At 47.9% G+C, this 6,174-nt stretch overlaps 1 pseudogene; it reads left to right on the top strand.

The window, feature by feature from the left end:
- Positions 1-921: 921 nt before the first annotated feature.
- The window catches only part of LOC103262042, a 10,886-nt pseudogene continuing 5,633 nt past the window's right edge, over positions 922-6,174 (top strand).

The following is a 6,174-nucleotide window of genomic DNA, read 5'->3' as shown; positions in this document are numbered from 1 at the left end:
CCAGATAAAAGTTTGGTGTTTTGGTTTTTTAATTTAAAAAAACAAACAAACCCTTTTGGGGATCTTTGAAATTGAATTGTTTTGTATCTTGACTGTGATTGGTAGCCACAGATCTGCACATGTGATAAAGTTGCAAAAATTCATTATACACATGCAGACATGGACAAATGAATGCATGTGAAACGGGTTAAATCTGAATAAGGTCAGTGGATTGCATCAACGTCAATGTCCTTGTACTATAGTGACATCAGATGTTACCATTGGGGGAAAACGGTTGAAGAGTATATGCAACCTCTCCATAATGTTTCTCACAAGTAACTGCATATAAATCTACAATTACCTTAAAATAAAAAATAGGAGAGAAAATAAAAAGTGTTGGCAAGAATGTGGAAAAATCAGAACTTTTGTGCATTCTTGGTGGGAATGTAAAATGGTTCAGCTGCTGTGAAAAACAGTATGGCAGGACCTCAAAAGCCTAAACATAGAATTGCCATATGATCCAACAATCCCACTTTGGGTTTCTACCCCAAATAATTGAAAGCAGGGGCTCGAATAGATATTTGTACACCCACAACCATGGCGGCATTATTCACAACAGCCAAAAGGTAGAAACAAACCAGGTGCCATTCCGTGAATGAACGGATAAACAGAACATAGTCTATCCATGCAATGGAATATTAAAAGGAGGGAAATTCTGGCACGTGCTACACCATGGAGGACTCTTGAGGCCTTTGCACTAAGTGAAATAACCCAGTCACAAAAAGACAAATAGTGCAGGCTTCCATTCCCACAAGGTCCCTAGAGTAGCCACATTCATAGAGACAAAGTAGAATGGTGGTTGCTCAGGGCTAGGGGAGAAGAGGTCGGGGGAGTTTAGTGGATACAGAGTTTTAATTGAAGGTGAAAATGTTCTGAAGATGGATGGTGGTGACAGTGACACAACAGTGTGAAGGTACTTCATGTCACAGAACTGCACATTTAAAAATGGTTATGATGGTACATTTTATCTTTACCACAGTAAAAACAATTAGGGGAAAGCAGGTCCATCGGTTTCTCAACAAAAGTGAAAGTGGGTTATGAGTGGATGCCACCACGGTCCCTCATCTTCTGCTCCAAGTAACACATAGAAGGAAAGTCTTCGACAGACTCTAGGCACCCGGTATTTCCATTTCAGTGCCACAAAAAGAATCCCAGACAGACCTCTCTTGGACAAAGGTGATATCCCTGATGTGGGAGTCCCTACAGCAGTGAGAAATAATCATCGGTCTGCCAACACTTGTGGTGACAGCCACCTAGGAGGGGTCCTGGCTGCAAGTCTCCACAGCTAGCTAACCACTACACATCCTTCAGAGCTCAAGCATCCCTTTCACACCCATGTTTCACCTCCTCTAATTAAATCTACTTTTCTCCAGCTGCAATATTCAAAGTCAATTAAATAGAAAAAGGCATGGATTAAACTGCTGTAGCTCCAGAGGTGCGCAAGACTGGCTGCACATTGGCATCCTCAGGAAATTTCTAGAAAACAGCAATGTCCAGGGATTCCGAGTTAATTGTTTGGAGGCGGAGCCTGGACATCAGTTCCCCTGGGGAATTTCCAAGACTAGATCATGAGCCTCTGTTTCAGGATCCCTGTGTATCCCAGTTAGCCCAGAATAGTCTCAGTTGATGCCAGTTGTCCAGGCATTAAGAGCACCCACTACACTCTCAAGGGTACAGGTTTAGATGGTAAAGCATATGGTCACCCACCTCCTATGGACTCTTAGAGCATCTCAGAGTAATACATAGGATCCTGCCTGTCTTCCTGGCTCCTGGAGGCCAGGCACACGCCTGTCTTGTTCACAGTCGTATCCACAAGGCCTAGCATGAAGCTTTATGTATAGTTCCAGACGTACTGCAGTATACCAGGGCTCCCCCAATAATCCCTTGCACACCCAGTGACTCAGTGTCTGCATCCTAAAGGACCTGAATTGGTGTTCCATCTGTCGCAACAGGATATGAGGTGGGAAGCTGAGCCTGCTTTCCTGTGCCCGCCAAGACGCCCCACTTCCCGGCCCACTCCCCAGCAGTCGAGGAATGCAGTCTCTGGCCAGTGTTCTTACACCCTCACAGATTTTTCTTTGCTATTTCTCCACCTTACCCAATTAACTCAGGAAAAGTGTTCCTCTCTCTCCCTTCCCCCTTCTCTCTGGGTCTCAACCTTTGAATTTCTCTCCAACTCTTAGTTCCGTTGCCCCCAGAATTCAACTGTCCCCACCAAAAATCAGCCTGACGAGCCAGGCTCAGTGGCTCAGCCTGTAATCCTGCGCTTTGGGAGGCTGAGGTGAGTGGATTGCCTGAGCCTACAGGTTCAAGACCCACCTGGGCAACTTGGCGAGACCTCATCTCTACAATAAATAAAAAATTAGCCAGGTGTGGTAGCGCGCGCCTGTAGTTCCAGCTACTTGGAAGGCTGAGGCAGAAGGATCACCGGAGCCCAGCAGGTCAAGGCTGCAGTGGCCGGGAACAGCCACTGCACTCCAGTCTGGGCTACAGAGTGAGACTCCAACTCAAAAAAAAAAAAAAATTCAACCTGATGGACATGAGTTTCACCCATGACATAGCTAAATTGAGAACAAGTATAACAAGAAATACACAACTTGTGAAGCCCTTAAAAGTATCCAGACATTGTCATCTGCATCTTCACCCATGTCTCGCCACTTCTAATTAAATCTACTTTTCTCCAGCTGCAATATTCAAAGTCAATTAAATAGAAAAAGGCATGGGTTAAACTGCTGTAGCTCCGGTGGTACACAAACCTGGCTGCACATTGGCATCATCAGGAAATTTCTAGAAAACAACAATGCCTAGGAATTCCGAGTTAATTGTTTGGAGGCGGAGCCTGGACATCAGTTCCCCTGGGGGATTAGAGTGTGCAGCCAGGATGAGGAACCATTCATACGAAAAGTTTTCTGCAGCCTTCAGCCAATTCTATCGGGCGAATGCTAGGATCTCATTTGGTACAGGAGGAAATGGATTCGGCGACCTGGAGGGAAGGAGAACCCAGACGCCCCAGGTCTGTGCCCGGTGCTGGCCAGAAGTAGCCAGGGGCAGAGAGGGGAAGCACCGAGGACAACTTCCGTCTCTCTCTCTCCTGGCCCTCCACCCAACCAATTCACCAGCTGTTGTTTAGGGTGCCATTCTTTACTTTAAGATGCCAGTCCCTGGATTTGGTTTGGTTTTCTTGTGCAAACATCCTGGAACAGCTATTTGCCCAGTCACACTTTGCTTAGTTTTCATGTCTTTCCTTCCCCACCCCAGGGGTCTGGGTTTCTTCATCATGAATTTGACTCTAGAGTCCAGCCCAATGCTTGGCTAAAAGTGGGCGCTCCAAAAAGGTTTGTTGAGGGGATGTTTGGGGACGTGTTGGATGGGACAAATGGCTAAACAGACAGACAACACGAATGGATGGTTACGTGTGTGATAGACAGCTAGATATGGATGAGTCGGCGGCAATCAGTTGGATGGATGGATGGAAAGATGAAAGAATGTATTTATCTATGCCCTGCCTGTGTCACAAAGGATTTGAGACACAGCAAAATTTGAAAATAAAATGTTAGCACCCTTTCTTTACCTGGCTCTGTTCTAAGCACCTATTAATAGAATACAACAGTGAGCAAGAGATAAAGATTCTTCCCCTTAAGAAGCTTGTATTTTAGTAGCATGAGACACACAACAAACAATAACCACAATAAATGAGTTGATGATGGAATACACTGGGAGGTTGAGCTATCAACAAGGGAAAAGAGCAGGGAAGGGGCACTGAGAAAGGCAGGGAGGCGGGGGGGTGCAATTCTAAATGGAGAGGTCAGGGAAGGCCTCCCTGAGAAGGCAACACCGAGCAGAGACTTGGAGGAGGTGAGGGAGATGTCCTGCAGAGGCACAGGGGTTGAGGCGGTCCCAGCACAAGACATGCTTGGAGTCAAAATGTGTGCTGCTGTGTTTGCAGGGCAACAGCAGAGAGGCCACAGTGACTGGAGCACATAGCTAAGTGAGGAGTCAGGGGGCCAGAGATCAGCAGGTGACCAGGTCCATAGGGCCTTGTAGGCGATGGTGGACTTTATATTATAGTGAGGAACATGGGAGCCATAGGAAGGTGTTGAGCAGAGGAGAGTTGTCATCTGGCTTAGGTTTCAAAAGCACCCTCTGGCCACTCTGTTACAAATCAGTAGATCATAGGAGAACAGGGGAGAAGGAGAAAGAGTCATGAGGAGTTGTCCAGCTGAGAGGCAGGGGCAGCTTGGACCAGGATGGAAGTGCTGAGTGGTGGTCAGGGTCCTGGCATAACATATGAGGATTCCATGGTGGTTGGGTATGGGGTTTGAGAAAAAGAAAGAAGTCAAGTTTAACCCCAGGGTTTTTGACTTGAGAACTACAAGAAAGGAATTGCCATTAACTAAAGTGGGGAAAGCTGGGATCGGGTCAAGGTCTTGTGGGGAAGGAAGGAATCAAGAGTTGAGTTTTGGACACGAGGGGTTCAGATGTACATTGGCTCTCCACGGGAGATGTCAAGAAGGCAGTCGGCTGTTAGTCAGAACTCAGGGGAGAGGTCTAGGTTAGAGACACAAATGGGGGAGTCACATGGAAAAGACATTTAAAGCAAAGAGATTGGGTGAGATTACCGAGAGAGTGAGGCTCAAGGACTGAGCCTGGGGTCATCCCAACATTAAGAAGCTGGGAGAGGAGAGAACCAGAAAGGAGCCCAAGGGCGAGACCAGCGAGGTAGAAGGAGTACGAGAGTGTGGGGGCCTGACGCAGGGGAGGCAGGGGCCAGCCCAGTGAGGTAAGGGCTGAGACTTGGCTGTGGATCTTGCCCTGGGGCGTCCATTGGTGACCTTGACAGAGGGCATCTGTGGAGCAGTGGGAGTGAATGCCTGGTTGAAACGGGTTTAAGAAAAACAGGAGGGAGGAATGGAGAGACTGAGGAAGGGTAGTTATTTGAAGGAGTTTTTCTGCAGTGGGGAGAGTGGTAGTTTGCTGCTTGGCGGCCCCCACAGAATCTCACCTCCTGGGATTCAAGTCCTTGTGTAGCCGCCTCCTCTTGAATCTGGGCTGTTCCTGTGATTCATTTTAACCAACAGAATGTGCCAGAAGGGACACTGTGTCAGTTCTGGCCTAAGCCTTAAGAAGCTTTTATTTTGGTGGTGGTGGTATTGTTGTTTCAAAGATGGGAGAAAGAATAGCATGTGTGTGTGCTTGACGTGAATGGTCCAGAGGAGATTTTTTAAAACGATGCTGTGGCAAGAGGACAATCACTGGAGAGGTGTCCTTGAGCAGATGAGGAGGCAGGGGTCTAGGGTACAAGTACTGATTCGTAAGTGCATGGTCAAGTCATCTCTGGCAGAGCATGTGGGTGGAGACGCGGGTGGGAGGGTAGGTGTGCAGTGGGATCCGAGAACATTCTGACTGCTTCCGTTTTCTCAGTGAATAGGAAGCGGAGAGTGAGGATGGGAGAGGTGGCCTCAAGGTTCCAGGGGAGCAGAAGTGTAAAACAGTCATCTAACAGAGCTGGAGAGAGAATGACTAGGGAGGCAGTGTTGAGGGCTCTCTCAACATTCAAGGTCATGACTCAAGCAAGCACAGTGAAGGTAGTTGTGAGACGCCATGTGAAAAACAGGGCTTTTCTCCAGATGAGTTCCACCGCATGGGAGCAGGGGCTGGGCTGACAGAGAGTGGGATATATGCAGGGTGGTGGTTTTACCCGGCAAATTGGAAAACATCAATAATGAACGAAGAAATAAAGACCTGAGAAAATGCCATTCAGATTAAAAGCTCAAAACCAGTCAGGAGCGGTGGCTCAAGCCTGTAATCCCAGCACTTTGTGGGGCCGAGGTGAGAGGATTGACTGAGCCCATGGGTTCGAGACCAGCCTGGGCAACATGGTGAGAACTTGTCTCTACAATAAATCAAAAAATTAGCCGGGCGTGGTAGCACGTGCCTGCAGTTCCGGCTACTTGGAAGGTTGAGGCGGAAGGATCGCCAGAGCCCAGCAGGTCAATGCCGGGGTGGCCATGAACGTGCCACTGTACTCTAGCCTGGGCGACAAAGTAAGACTCCAACTCAAAAACAAAACAACCAAACTCTAGCCGGGCTCGGTGGCTCAGCCTGTAATCCCACGCCTTTGGGAGGCTGAGGTGA

Source organism: Carlito syrichta, unplaced genomic scaffold (genome assembly GCF_000164805.1).
Source record: "Carlito syrichta isolate Samal-C Ts95f unplaced genomic scaffold, Tarsius_syrichta-2.0.1 Scaffold304318, whole genome shotgun sequence".
NCBI classification, from domain to species: Eukaryota; Metazoa; Chordata; class Mammalia; order Primates; family Tarsiidae; genus Carlito; species Carlito syrichta.
Note: the sequence above shows the minus strand (reverse complement) of the source record. Positions and strands in the feature narration are given on the sequence as shown.